This window comes from Leptonychotes weddellii, chromosome 10 (genome assembly GCF_054177405.1).
Source record: "Leptonychotes weddellii isolate Sample4059 chromosome 10, ASM5417740v2, whole genome shotgun sequence".
In the NCBI taxonomy this organism is placed as follows: domain Eukaryota; kingdom Metazoa; phylum Chordata; class Mammalia; order Carnivora; family Phocidae; genus Leptonychotes; species Leptonychotes weddellii.
This window is the reverse complement of record NC_138378.1, coordinates 61,427,380-61,443,651: the sequence shown is the minus strand read 5'-3', so window position 1 is coordinate 61,443,651 and position 16,272 is coordinate 61,427,380.

The window sequence follows — 16,272 nt, the reverse complement described above, 5'->3', positions numbered from 1 at the left end:
TACTTTTCAAACAAGGCAATCTATGCTGTAATATGACCAGGGGTTCTCCATGGACCTAAGTATTTGCAATCACACCTACTTTGCCATCAACACAAATACCTACACTATTACCGTGAGAAAGCAAAAATACATATTTCTTGCCCTGTCATATGAATCTAATAGACCTAGATGATTCTAAATGTAATTTTACCCGGTATGCTTGGGACTGTCTATTCTGTAAGCAACAAACTTATCACTTTCCTCTTCCCAGCTTGATGAGACACCTCTATCAAAAGGGTTCACATGAATCCCAAGACACAAATCCATGGGACATTTATTTTGTGAACCCTGGATAGCCCTTAATGAGGTACAGTGGTGCATATTGACATCTGCCTGCTAATTGAACTGGATCCTGTTATCTAGCTAATCTAATTAGTGCTTATCAAATTTTTAGCCAGACTGCCTTCGTTTTTCACTCTAACTGTTCCATTACAGGTTTCCTCTGTTATCTGAAAATACAGCATTCCTATAAAACCTTTCAAAAGCTAAACAGTACAAAGTGAAAAGGCAATTACCATTAATTTATATGGAAAAATTTTTTTAACATTCCCAGACCCCAAAAATAACCTCTCTTGGGTTTTTTTGATACCTGAGGACACGTCTTGCTAACAGATGCACAAAATAAATTGAGATAAAGCACAGATGCTCATAGACACAGTCCAAAGCTATGGCAGCAAGATGATGAGTGTAGTTCCTGGAAAAAGGAGCTTGGTGGTGCCACTGTAGCTGCTGGGGTGCACAATGTCTCTGTGCAACAGCTCACGGCAAAACAAATACACCGAACACTATTTTTGCTTTTGCCTTTTTTTTTTTTTTGAAAAGTGAAAATCCTCTGGATTTCTTTCAGTTAGTGAAAACAGGTACTAATATAGGTCTTTCATAGAAGACAAATGGCCTAATTCAAACTTTTGAAAAGTGAGGATACTTGTACCTGTAAGCTTTCTAGGGACCAGATGAGCCCAAATGTCTATATACAACCATATTAACTAGAAACTTAGAAACAGATTGCCAGTCCTATAAGGAGGCTGTGAAATTCTCACAAGGGTCTCAAGAAGCCTTAGAAGAAGAGGTTAAGAGAGTGACAGCAAACCTAAAAGACTTGACTGCTGCCGTAAATCATGGTGGACAGTCTGTATCTGGAACTACTATTTTGTAGGCCACTTGGGAAGTTGCCAAAACTTTTGCATCTTTGCTGTACTCTAGGAAATATCCATGATGCTATTACCAGAAGTTCCAACATCACTGCTAACTACACTGACTCCAGCTAGTTGCCCTTCACAATTGTTTGGCATCACACGTGACCCCTTGCCTTCTGAGGGGGCATTTACACAGTGCTTGGGAAGACTGCTGTGCCTGTTTTAGAATACTCTCTGATGTCCTATGCCATCACCAAAAATATTCGGACTGTCAATTGGGAAATTTGTCAGATTGCCACTGCTAACCTCATTCTACCATCTGAATGAATATGCTTTCAGACCCAGCATCTTGGAATCTTCTCAGTTGGCTCCTCCAAATCTCATGTCTTGGTTTTACTCACTTGTTTGAACTTTAATAGTTATTCTTTTAATTTTATTCCTAGATATATCTCTCATTAAATACCTTTCCAACAGTTCTCAGCCTGACAGTACACTCACTATGTAACATAGCTTAGTCCTTCAGGCCAATAAGAATGTGAAGTGTGCTCAACCCCTGAAAACTGTATGGACCAATCTCAACCTCACAAGGACTCTTATTCCATTCCTAATAGTGTCTAAGGACAAAATTTGTATCTTAAGCAGTTGGGAGAACCGACAAAATGTTCACTATTGCCCATTTCTTATCCTCTGCTTTGTCTCAACCAAACTTCAGTCAGGATTCTCTCCTTCTTACAGGTCTCTGTAAGAACTCTCTATGTCCCAAGCACACGCAAACACTCAAAACATGAAATCTGTACTCCTTATCAGCTTCTCCTGGGACTCAACTGACCACAGCAAGACCCTTTCCTTGTCAGACCCTATTGGTCATTTCTCCTTACATGTCTAGCTTCCCCTTACAAGATTCTGCTTCTCTCTCCTTTCTTGTTTACCCTATAAAATGAGAAGGTTTTTGTTTTGTTTGCTTGTTTGACTGTGAGATGCTTGCAGATTTCTGAGATCACAGTGTTCTTCTTATGGTAATTGTCTTTCCTCTGAATAATACCTCTCCTTTCTAAGTCTGAATTTGTTTTTATTTAGAAGCAGTATTCATTGCAACATAATTTGCAATACCAAAATTAAACAATAAATAAACATAAAGAAGGGGGGAAACTTAAATATCTATAAAGAATGGAAAAATAAAATTGTGATTAATTCATACAACAGAATATTAATCAGTAGATAAAAAGAAACAGTTACATTAATTCTAAAACAATACTGCTTGAATGTATACTGTTGACAGAGAAAAAGAAAATGGGGAAAAACAGCATAGTATGATGCAATCTATGCAAAACCTAAAAGTCTCCAAATATTCTTTATTTTATATGTTTATACATATGTGCATATGTAGTAAAGGTATTAATATAGAAATAGGCACCAACTCTCTCTGAGGAGAAAGGGAAGGTAATTTTTGTGTAAGGAGAAAAGTAGGTATAAGTTGTATTGGTAAATCTTTTATTTCTATAAGAATAATATACAAAAACAGCACAATGTTAACATTTCTTAAATCTGGGTGACAGGCACGTGGGAATTCATTATGTTATTCTTTTCATGTTTTGTGTATTTCAAGTATTTCATAACAAATCAAACAAACATAGAAACCACTCTAGAACACCAGGGGACAGCTGACAAGTAAAAAGTTGTTTCTGAACAAATACTCCCTTAGCAAATGCAAAATGCAAGAACTTTACCAGCAATTCTTGCCCTGAGCCGGAAAAAGAATCTGTAGAATTCTTGTTACCTTGTAGTCAATTCTCTGTTGAAGCCTAGGCTAATTTTTCCCTCACTTTGACTCATTTAGTAAAGTATGAACTGTACATGTGTGGGTATTTCCAAATTAACGACCTCCTCTATTTTATTGAAACAAAAGTCAAGAACAGATTATTTTTAATCATATGATGATTAAAGAGGGGAATATTTGTATATGCTATTTATTTTGGTCACTTATTTCAAATAAGGGATTTTGCTAATGGATAATAAAAAATAGTTACAGATCTTTACTAGGCAGGATAAATCAGTGTATGGTACTGAAGAGCAGCTACCTTGAAAATTTTTGATCATATAACCTTCAAAAAATATTTTAAAAGTATGTACTTTCTCAAGTGTTTTTAAATTTGCATATATATGATATAAATATATCATATATGATATAAATAATATAAATATAAAATCATGCCCTTAAATAGATGCTGAGAATGTGTTTTTTGGAGCTAGTTAATTCTGTTGTTGCCTGATTTTGCTTGTATGCCTCTTCAGTACCTGCAAATGAATTTCAAAGGAATTAAAGTAAATTTAGTTCAACTACTTTGCTTTTGTTTTGTTTTACATTAGCAAAAGAAGTGTTTTTTTTTTTTTTTAATTCTTATTTATTGGTCATCGTGAGTGTAAAGAAGTAGATATAGTTTTTTCCTTGTTAGAGGACCTGACCTCACAGCCATTATTTTCAAAATTTGATTTATACTCTATATTAGCACTTTGTTGGAAGCAGAATTGACTGAAGTAAGAAATATATTTTATATCAGATGTAATTAAATGAAAGAAGCATGCTTAAAAAATTAAATTTTCCCTGCAAGTGAGACCATTCAGAACATTTAATACATTATTGTAAAAAGGCAGTGTTTCACACTTCCATGATACTTATTTTGGAAGTCAAATGGAAGAGCCTGCAACTGTGTTAAAAAAAAAAAAAAAGGCTGCGGAAAGACAACTTTTTTTAGAAAATTTATAAGTTTAACTTTAGTTAGAAATGCATTCAATTGATCTTTGGCTACACCAGTCCCTAAATAAGTATGTAAACATACTTACTTCTCTAATTAACTTCACTTCTCTAATCCTTCACTTTTCAGGCTTGTTGTGAAACAAAAGGCAGTAATATACGGAAGCATATCATAAATGCAAGGTGCTGGTGTTATCCTACTTGGACCTAAATTGTGGATAACTTATTTTTCTTTATCTGATGGATTATAAGAAATTATTATTTCCCTGGGAACAATAATTTTAACGTGTTTGGTCATGAAACAGTAGATAGGCACATTAGTTTTGTAAATATTTTTGATAATACCAGTTTTACCTAAAAGAATATATATCTTCAAATAGTATTATTTGTAGGAGTAAATTGTGTGTGTATGTGTATATGTATATGTTCTTGGAAGATGACAGTGTTAGAAAGAGAAAACACCAAAAAATGAAGTAAGACATGTTAAAAAATACAACAGTTAAAAAAAAAAAACTAACCGAATAAACGTTTGAACTATAGAAATTTATCCAGATTTTATTTTTCTCAGGCATCCTGGTTAACAAAACAAAAAGATATGGATCGGGGAACAATAAAAATAAATCAACAGAAGAGAAATTTGCTAGTGAGTAAAATATCTGTTAAAATACTTTCATTTAGATCCTTAGTACAGGTTCTATTTATTGCTCATCTGCTTCTCAGCCTTAAAAAACTTAGCAAGTACATTCTGAAGAGAGTCTTACAATGAAGCATACAGTTTGAGCAAGAAAAAGAAAAACTAGAAATTGATGAAGAAGACAAAAATTATAAATTTGAAAATAAAATGTAAACATCCTAAAAATAAAAAAAAAACACAACTGAGGCCAGATATTATATAATACAGTCACCCAATGACATAAAAAAAAATAGCACATGAATTTAATTGTGATGATCTCAGATTATCAAGCAAATGTTTACTGTTCTCAATTTTCAAAGCAATTTTTAGAGAGATTCAATGCAAGCTATAGTAGATGACCAACATAACATGTCTTTTAACAATACCAATTTGGATATAGTTGGTTTGGCTGGAATTCTCCACCCAACGCTCTTCCAAATACCTTGTGCTATGCAGTTGGAGGATGGGTGGGCACTAGTGGAGAGGGAGGGGAACTGAGACTAGGGAGAAGACAATCAACAGAGAGGCAGGAAGTAGATTTCCCCGTCTACAGTATTTTCTAGGCTTTATATCCCTACATAAGGCCAAAGGTTGGAAATAAACAAGTTCCAAGATTTCAAATGGATTGATGCTACTCTTTTTCAAGTCTCAGCCAGCCAGAAAACTCACAGTCATTCCATTCATATTTAATTCTAAACAGAAACCGACTACCAGGTTGCTCCCAAATGCAGGAAGGACTGCTATTTAAATAGCTCAGCCAAATCCCTGGCCTGGAACTCCCAGCCAGCAATTTAACAAGTTTCACTGGTGCATTTCACTAACTTTGCAATAATAAGACCCTGGATTTAAGTTTTGTGCTTCATGAACCCTACTTCTCATGTATTTTTGTGCCCCCAGTCCAACACTCATTTTACCTGCAACTGTGTTGAGTCATTCCTATGCTGGGGGAGAGCATTCCATTTTAAAAGCCTGCCAATTCTTTCCATTTTTTTTTTTTTGCCTCAGTTTTTCCAAAACCATGAGATCTTGCTCAAATCCATGCAAGGCAACCTAGTTCACGAGATTTAATACACTGAGGTTGTGGGTGCGTGGAGGGGAGGGGATGTTGGAAAGCACTCCTGGGCAAAGCTAGTATATAATCTCATAATGTAAACCCTTGCCCTGCAGTGGTTCCCCAGTGGAAGTGAATCCCAGTTGTCCATATAAGTAACTAGCTCTGTAACGACACTTTATCGTCTCTTATTTCTCCCTTGTTTTACTCCTTAATTTTCTCACTCTTGTGCTAGGTACCAGCTGCTTAAATAAACTATCTGCTCCCAAGTCTTTGTTTCAGGCTCTGACTTGGCAGAGACTCAAACTAAGACACTGTAATAGCAGAGTTTTACTGTATGTTTTTGATACTTGAAGGTCTAGCACTAATTACTTATAAATGCTCCTTCTGATTACATGTTAATTTTACATTACAAAAAGTAAAACAAAACAGAAGGGTAGTTAAGAGAGATTGGCAGGAACCCTAAGATAGTTACGAGAGGTTTCAATATGGCCTAATATACCCTGCATGATCTGGAGCCCACCTGCTTTTCTGATCTTATTGTTTATATCTACCTCCTTTGTTTATTGTATCCTATGTTATCTGTTTATTTTCTTCTTCACGGCTTTTCCATTTGTTCTTTTTTCGGAATATTATTGCTCCATCATTCAGGTATCTGCTCTTTTGACACTCCTCAGAGAAGCATTACTTGACAAGCCCATCCAAAGAGTCACACTGTTTCTTTGTATCTCCTTGCCCTACTTAATTTTCCCTCCTATCTCTTATCACTCCTGATGTTTTGTTATATATTTTTTCTAAGTATATTATACAACCCTTCCCTATACTATATGTCTTCCAGGAGAACATTAATACCTCTCTGAAGAGAGTTAACAGCTTCCCAAATCTCTAATTTTTGGTACATATGTCTGGCAATCAATAAGAAAGTATCACGTGAATTTCTCAGGACATAGTCAGGAGACATAAACTACACAATAATTTGTATATGTTAATGATAATTAAGAACTATAACAAGAGATTTGCTATCAAGTTATAAAGAGAACTCTGAAGAATATGAGAAGAGCAGACATTGTGAGCAGCCACTACCCCTTAGGATTAAGAAAACAAGAAAGAAATCTAAGAGAGGGGTCCTGCCTCCAACGGTTGGATCCAGACTTCCATGTAGAGAGTAAGGTTATAGCCAATAGAAAGGCAGGAAAATTCTGTAGAGGATCTGTCCTTGTGGAATTTTCTGGGACTCTACCTTTGGGGATGATGGAGATGCCATATATGGGGAACGGTTGTGCTGTGAAAGTCACCCTCTAAATTGCAAGGGAAAGCTGTCAAAAAGGAAGCAGTATAAAGAGAACTCACCACTCACTGTAGTGGTGCATTATGAGGCTATGATCTAGCCAACCAGTTCGCAACTCCCCACGAATTAGTGTGGATTCATGCTTCTGGCTCTTACTCAGACAAAGTAGACAACCGAATGTAAATGCATTGTTTGAAGTTTTTCCCATTGGGAGGATTTATTTCATTATTATTATTATTATTAATTATTTTTACCATACTTCTTAAGGATTATCCCTGAATGGGACTATGGTGTCTTATATGTTCATCTGTGCACTTTTGGGTAATACTGATATGTCATATTGAGCCATCTCCTAACCAGGCTTGAGGGTTCCCCCCCACCTCAGTCAACTGGTCTTAAGGAATACTCCAAACCCTAAGAGCCCATGGATATAAACTGAAGAAGATTAATCAATGCCAGAAGAATTGATATCAAAGGTGTCTGAGCTAACTTCTTATCCAAGTTAGTTATACCATCTGGACCTGCCCAATCTGTTTTGTAATCAGAGAACTGTGCTATGATTCTCTTATTGTGCAAGTACAATATAACATTCCTATGCACCAAAGACACTATCATTGGATCTGCTGGATCCTAAGGCCGAAGTGGTAGAGTGGTTTGAAGTACAGCCTGACCTTATTGCAGAGCCTCCACTTCCTCTGCTCCTTACCTGAAGCTGGTAGACATTTGTGTCATTCTACGTATATCTAAATCTCATACTCAAATATCATATATGTTATCTCTAAAATCTAAAAATATCTATCAAGTAATTTGCCTACTATTGCGGTAGGAGGTATAAGGAACAGCAGTTTGTCTTTTACTGTGTAAGAGACATCTCAACATGCTCTAGACCACCACAGTTTTAGACAGGAGACAGTGATGTGAGATTGTGGGAAACTTCACTGAAATGGGGGTCCTCTGAATGTTTATAGGGTTTCTCATCCATCTGATAATCTGTACATGTCTTAAGAAAGCATTTAAAATACTTGCCATTTCCTGTTCACCAGATCCAATCAGCATAATATTGTTAATGTAAAAGACCGGTGTCATGTTTTATGGAATGAAAAAATTATCAAGGTCTCTGTAGACTATATTATGGTATAGAACAGGGGAATTTTCACAGTCTGTGGCAAAACTGAAGGTTTCATCTTGGCCTGGTCAAGCGATAGCAAACTGTTTTTGGTAATCCTTGAAAAATGTTATGGGCGAAAAGGCATTATTTGTTCCACTAAAAGTTTCACATTTGAAGAATAGCTGCAATTGGAGTCACTATCTGATTAAGTTTCTAACAGTCCACAGTTATTTTGAGACCTAGCCAATCCCTGCAAAGGCCAAATGAGTCAAACAAGGGTTAAGATAGGCATCTGTCCCAGGTGATGTTACTATAGATTTTAGAGCAAAGGAAAGATAGTTAACTCAGAAAACAAGGCACTTCCAGTGGTAAGAAAGGATCAAAGTGATTTGAGGGTTCAAGATTGTTTCACCATTTCAAGATCCCTCTCTTTCAGAATGAATGTGTTAACCTTCACATAGAAATTCTGAAGACTGTGAATTCAACTGACAATGTAATTCAGCAACCAGTACAATTGGATTTTATGTTTGGTTTTTCAGCAGTATTAGCCTCATGGGTGGGAGAAATAAGAGACTAATTTGGGGCTGTCATGGAAGTTCTCTGGTTATCAGATAGTTTCTAAGATTGAAATTAAAGGATCTTGTCATTTTCTTTCTCTAAGTGATCCTATTCACCATGTACTCAGTTGATGCCTTGTACACCACAGTCCTGATAGTCATCACTACTAACATAAAGGTCAAATGTGGCATCCAAATGGGCTCCCAAGAAACTTGCTTCACTGGGCGTTTCATTACAACCATTGTTTATAGTTGGATTACTTGTAGAGTACTTTATGTCATTTTTTAAATTTATTTTTTATTTTTTTATTTTTTAAAGATTTTATTTATTTATTTGACACAGAGAGAGAGAGGGATCCCAAGTGGGCAGAACGACAGGCAGAAGGAGAGGGAGAAGCAGGCTCCCTGCTGAGCAGAGAGCCTGATGCAGGGCTTGGTCCCAGGACCCTGGGATCATGACCTGGGCCTAAGACAGATGCTTAACCGACTGAGCCACCCAGGCGCCCCTACTTTATGTCATTTGTTACCAGCAATACATTTCCGATTGGCAAGGATTTCAGGACTATGCTGAAGCCAAAGTCATGATCAAATCCTATCTTCCCAGTACCAAGTCTGTATTAGTCAGGAGCTAATCAGGACTAACCAGAAAGCTATTTGAATGCCTAAATATTTTTATAAAGAATTATTTAAACAATAACAGGGAATTATAGTAATGGGGTGTTACCTACCAAGGTATAAAGAGAATTCTAAAGGAAAAAGGGGTATCAGATATAAAAAGAAGTCATCATTCTTAGGTTAAAGCAGAGCAAATATTTAAGGAACAAATCTGTAAGAGTACTCCCGCTCCGGACCTCCTGAGAGACAGTATAGCTATTATCCATGAGACAGTAAAGACATTCTTTGAGTTGCAGCACTAGTGGAAATCTCTAGGAATCTCTCCTTTGGGTTTGAGAAAACCAACCATATAAAGTTTCTGTTCTATGGAAGTGGCTAGGGTTCTGCCCTCTGGGGTGCCAGACCATGCCATCAGTAGGGAGATGCCATACCAAGAATCCACTGGCAACTATGGGGGTATTGAAGGGAGTTGTCCACAGGGAAATGGCATTCATGGAACTCACTGAATCAGTAGCAGAAACCTGAAAGGATTCCTCTGGGATTTGGGGGGACTGCTGCCCATGGGGAGGTGAAATGCACTGATGACTGCTACCTGATGAGAAGCCTATAAAAAGAGTGCACAAAGGAATCAGGAAGAAGTTCCCCTTCCCTTTCCAGCATTCCTCTAGTGCCCTCTACTAACAAAGCTTAAAATTATGCCACCTGTCAAAGAAAAAATTTTTCAGTATCACAAGCAGAGCAATGATGGGTGTATTGGGAGCTGATAGGCAGTATACTGGTAACTGACACACTTGGAATTTTAAGAAACAGGACCAAATGCTCCAAAACTAAGAGAAAACCAGCAGAATAACTAAGCAAAGGTGACACAGATGATTTGGTATTGACAGGCTAGAACTTTAGATTACTGTTAAAAAAATAAAGGAAAACATTGATAATGTTAAGAAAGTTCTGGAATCTATAAGAAATCGAATGCATTTTCTCAAGTGGAAATAATAAAAATTCTTATTAAAATATAAAAACACAAAATTAAGAATACAACAGATGGAATTAATAACTATTATTAAAAATCATATAATTAGGAAACTTAGTAGGAAATATCCCAAATGAAACACAGAGAGGGGAAAAAAGGAATGGAAAAGCCAGTAAAGTCTATATGACATGATATGATGAAAAAATTAACACCTATTTAATAGAGGAGAGGAAAGAGAGAGCTGGAGGGGAAAAAAAAATGAATACTAGCTCTGCTTGACTTATCTGGAATGGATGGTCCTAGCTTGAAATTATCTCTCTTGAATTCTAGAATCTGTCTTATCATAGAAGATCAGATGTGTCAATTTTCCTCACCACATCAGTTTAAGAGAGTATTTACCATTTTAGGATGTGATGGACAGAAGTTGAACAGGTAGGAATTTAGAAGATTTCAATTTTTCTATCCTGTGGAGTGACCACCAGTATAAAAGTTTCTATATAAATTAGGTGAATAAATAATGAATTTTGCAGTGTGTATTGCCCATAGTTTGAATGATGACTAATGATTTCCTAATTACCCTAGGAGAAATTGGGATACTATTGAGCATATAAAAGCTTACAAAGATGGGGTTAGATGCTAGTTTTTGCCTTTAAACCAGGTAAAGTTAGGAGGTGAAACTCAAAAGGCACCACATAGAACTCCTTTCTGAACAAATCCATTTCCTGTTCCTTTTCTTGAGGATTTCATTTCAGATAAAATTTTAACATAGTAAAAAGTGTAATTCTTGGATTATAGATCTTTCTTTGAATTTAAGTAAATGCTGATTCACAGTGCATAAAAATATCATTTATTTGTGGTTTAAGCAAGAGATAAATTATAAAGTTGCTTATATACCTTAGGAGAGTTAGTCTTCTTTGATTTAGTCTCTGAAATCATTGTGAATAGAACGTACCAAAATGTGACTCAAAGATACTGAAATTGTTTACAAATGACTCAAAAAGTAATTTCAACTTTTCTGATTTTATTAAGTATGTGAAGAAATTGCCACTCAATATTTGAAATAAAACTCTTGTTTATTTCTTGCTCAGCAATGGAGAGTTGTGCTTAGAAGATATAGTATCTCTGAACAAAGAATGTTGCTGATCTTATATAGAGGTTTTGGGAAACATGGACATCAAAAAATGGTAGACTAGTAGAAACAGAAGTGTATAGAAATTGGATGACTTTTGGCCTCAGTTATAGGATTGTTACTGACACCAACTGGTTGCCCTTTACAGTGTGGGACAGTCCCTTTGGGACAGTTGAAGTTCTCATTGGTTGATTGGGAGGGTTTTAAAGTAAGTTTTAGAAGTGCCTTTTTATTAAAGCCAAACAAATTAAAGCCAAACAAATCTGAGTGGGAGCACAGTCTAGTCAAGTTTCTTTGAACTCTATATAGTTTATCCTTCCTGTGAATTAACTGAAGTAACTTTAATTTAAAGAAAGCAAATTTACATAGCTGCCTTTAACAGAGAATGAAAAAAAACTATACACATACGTATTTTTATCATGCATGCGGTAATGAACTGCCCGTATTTTTCAGCTATCATTAAAATATGTCACATTTCTCTCTTGATACCTCTCAAGCCCAAATGTATACAAGACGCTAAAACCACAATTAGAGATTTAGTTCCTCTGTGACGAACAGACTTAACAAAAGTTTGTGCAATATTTTACCAAGAGGCTGAACTTTCATTTTCCTATAGAGATCCGCTTATTATCCCATTATTATGTTCAAAACTTAATGGTTGTGCTAAAGAGTTGAAGATGTTATTGTGTGAGAGATGGAGAGAGGGAATAGAACTAAATTTTATTGAATCCCTGCTATTTTTCGAAGGTGCTGTTCTATATAATCAGCTTGTTTTCTCATGTTATCTTTTAATTTTCACAGTAGCTGCCCTATTTTTTATGAAAAACATCACATATGAATAAATAATCCTTATTGTTAGACATTTTACTGATGAACAATCTATGACTCAGAGATATGATAAATTTCTGTAGTTAAAAAACAGATTGTGGGAGATGGGACTGAAATCCAGCCAAACATCTAAGCCCTTGAGAATTCTATGATGAAATAAAATTAAAACTCATGGCCTCTATCCCATTGCATCACAAAGTAATCTTATTCTTGGTGAATAATTTTATGCTGTGAATATCAAGAATGTTTAACTATGGGGCTTTTAATTTTTGTTATCCTGTATATGATTTTGTGGGAAAAAAATGAATTTGCCAAGTAGGTTATGTTCACTGTGACTCAGTTACCCTCTTGGGCAGCATTATTTATGGAGTTTCCCCTTGTCGTGTAAATTGAGCCATATACCATGCACACTAAAGTGCTTGCCCTGGAGGAACTCAAGTAGCGCAGCTCTAATAGTCTATTTTGTTTTTTAAAGTGTTGGCATTCAGCTTACTGGAAGATACATGATAGAACAATGCTTTCCCCCTTTTCAGGAAATGATGCCACATTTGTTGTTTTCCAATTTTCTAGTTCTCTGTAGTGCTCCATGACTTTCCAGCTGCAATTGTGACTGTGCTGGGAAGTTCATTAGTCAATTCCCTCAACACCCAGGGATCCATTTTATTTGGTCCTGCTGGTTTATGTATGTTCACATTTTTTAAAAAAAGTATTCCCTGGTGAATTTTAGTCAGTAGTTATTTTTTCATTTCTTTCCAATTCTGCAAACTTCATTTTCTTTGCCAGCACTCCTTTCTTAGGTTGTTATACTGTCTCCAGTTTTTATTTTCTTCTTGTTTCCTGTGAATCATGGGCTTTAAAAAATTAGCTAATTTTCTCATCTCTTCAGAGAAACTTCTCATTTCTCTACTTTTTTTTTCTTTATTGCTATTAGAATTTATATTTTCTGGCATTACTTTAAATTCTATTATTACAAGTGCCTCTTTGCCCTTGTTCCAGATTCTCTTCTGTTCATTCCCTTTATCCTTATACCATCTTACTACTTAAACACATTGGAGTTTACCCTTTTACTCACTAACATATGGATACTTCAGCTCACAACTTTTATACTTAAGTTCTCTATTAAACTGCTTGATGGAATAACATCCCCAGTAGAAAAAAGACCAATGTGGTATATGGTATATACATACATGCACACACATCCTTATGTAATTAATATGGGTAGATATAAATCATGGAAGAACTTTATGTTGCCTAGCATAAGTCTAAGAATTCAGATGTCTAAGTTTATTATTCATGAATAATGGCTCCTACATATTAACTATGTTTTGGCTTTTGTATTAGGACTCCTTCACATATACCCTGTTGTTTTATTCAAGGCAAATTATTCTCAGAGACTGAGAATGTCTTTGCCAATAATTTAACACAGGTTCACCATAGGAATTATAATTTATGATAATATTTCACAAGGCAATAATGTATCTTAATAAGCCAATAAAAATAACATACTCCAAACCGATAATAAATCAATTACACTATTGTTCAGGGTGAAGGGTGTATGTAAGAAATAAAGTCAAAATTTAGTTGACGTGTACCTTTCAAGTTGATTCTCAGAAGAGTTAGCTTTGCCAACCAAGCGCTGCTGGTGCCAGAGCAAAAGTCTAACGTTGCTCGCGCAGGTTCAGGTGGCCAGGGAAATAAAGGTGCCAGGGCTGGTGGGTAAGATGATTGCCTTCAAGGGGCTGCTGCACGATTTTCACCACTACTGGCAAAGAGCTGCCTTGCTGTGGCAGGGGCAAATGCCCCACAGTTGTTGGAGAGCTATATAGATCAGCAAAGGGTAGTCTTGCCCAGATGGAACACTCTTGGTGAGTCCTCACAAATTCCTGGGATTTAAAGTTTAAAGATCAGCCATATCCTAGCTTCTCGTCCATGTGTTCTTATTGGTAAGTTCCCAGCAGCACCTGTTAACATTTGAGCAATTGAGTACTTAATGAGAAGAACAGATGTTGATAACTACATCCTGATACAGCTTCCTCAATGAAAACAAATTCACTCTTAGATGCAAACAACTTCACCTGAGTCATAAAGAAGTTGCTTTGAAATCATAACCAACCAATACACAACACCTGTTTGGCAAAAGGAGAAACGCTACTCGTAGTGAAAGGACTGAACCAGAGTAGCCATGGCTCCTATGGAGCTGTTTCTGACCTCATATGTTGGCAATTACTTTTCCATTTAAAAATTTAAAAAATTACTTGGGGGAACCAGCCAAGTTAATTCCAGGGTATTGGATTCACACAAGTATTGACATTCCTTTCAGGTTCCAGGGAAGTTTGTAAGTGTCTTTATAATGTCAAATGTCTTCCCACAATCTATACTTGGCTTCTAATCTGTATTTTTTTAAATCTACCTGAAGATGCTGAAAAATTTGCATTTGAAAATATAGAAGAATACTCTTCTTGGGTTTCTTTTCATGTATTTTCTCAGTCTGGATGAGTCAAAAGTCTTTGCTAGGATGCTGAATACATGGCAGAATGAGACCTCACAATAGAAGCTACACACATATTAAGAATACACTTGGGGCACCTGGGTGGCCCAGTTGATTAAGCAGCCAGCTTGATTTCGGCTCAGGTCATGATCTCATGGGTCATAAAATCGAGTCCCACATTGGGGTCTGCGCTCAGCATGGAGTCAGCTTGGGATTCTCTGCCTCTCCCTCTCCCTTTGCCCCTCCCCTAGCTCATGCTCTCTCTCTCTCTTTCTCTCAAATAAATAAATAAATCTAAAAAAAAAAGAATATACTCAAATAGGATATCATGGTAAAGCACTTGTTGGCAGAGAACATTTCAACATAGGGTACAGATTGTCACTGGCTTAGAGCTTACAGTATAGTCTCCTGGGCTAGCTATTACTAATTAAGAATGTAAGACTGCAATCAAAGCACAGGGAAATTATATGTTGGTATTGTCCTTTAGTAGCATGTGTGTGTATACATTTAATCATATATATTCTTTCTGTGTCTGACTCTCATATCTATACTGATATATCTATGCATATATATTTAAATATATGCATGCACAACATTTGTGAATGTACTTAATTATTTTGGAACTACTTTAGGGACAAATAGAATTTTATGTGTATGTAAAATATGGTATGCATATCTTTGTTCACAAATTCAATTAAAATTTATTGGGTGCCTAGACTACACCATTTGAATCACATATATTATCTCTCTTAATAACTAGGATTACATTGAGCATGTGATCATATCAACAAGGCATATCATAGAAGGAAATGGAACAAAACAGAGAAGATTAGCATGGTCTTTGTGTGAGTTACTCTCAGGAAAAGTAAGAGACACCTAGATATGCAGTTTGAAAAAAAGAAAAAAAGAACATCAGTTCTTAAAGTCCAAAATAACAAATGTGAGTTCCCCAGATAAGAACGAGAACAGGAAAAAAATGATCAGAGATATAATACAAGATAATGTTCCAGAGTTAAAGTACAATTGACATGCTCACCATATGCCCAGACAGTAATGCAAAAAGCCATACCTAGACATAGCATTTTGAGAACCAAACTTCTAGAGTATAGAATTAAAAAAAAAGCTCTGTCAATAAACAATTAAACAAAATGAATGAAATAAATAAACCAAAAATGCAATCTACAAAAGGAAAAGAATCAGTCCTGCATCAAACATATCACCAGAAACACTTGATGCTAAAACCCAATAGATTAATCCTTTTAAAGTACTATGGAACTTTTATTTTTATTTTTTATTTTATTTCATTTTATTATTTTTTAATTTAAATTTTAGGTAGTTAACATACAGTGCAATATTGGTTTCTGGAGTAGAATTCAGTGATTCATCACTTAAATGCAACACTCAGCGCTCATCATTACAAGTGCCCTCCTTAATGCTCACCACCCATCTAGCCCATCCCCCATGCATGTCCCTCCATCAACCCTCAGTTTGTTCTCTGTCATTAAGAGTCTCTTATGGCTTGTTTCCCTCTCTCCTTTTTTTTCTTTTCCCCCTTCCCATAAGTTCATCTGTGTTCTTTCTTAAATTCCACATATGAGTGAGATCATACAGATTTGTCTTTTTCTGACTTATTTCACT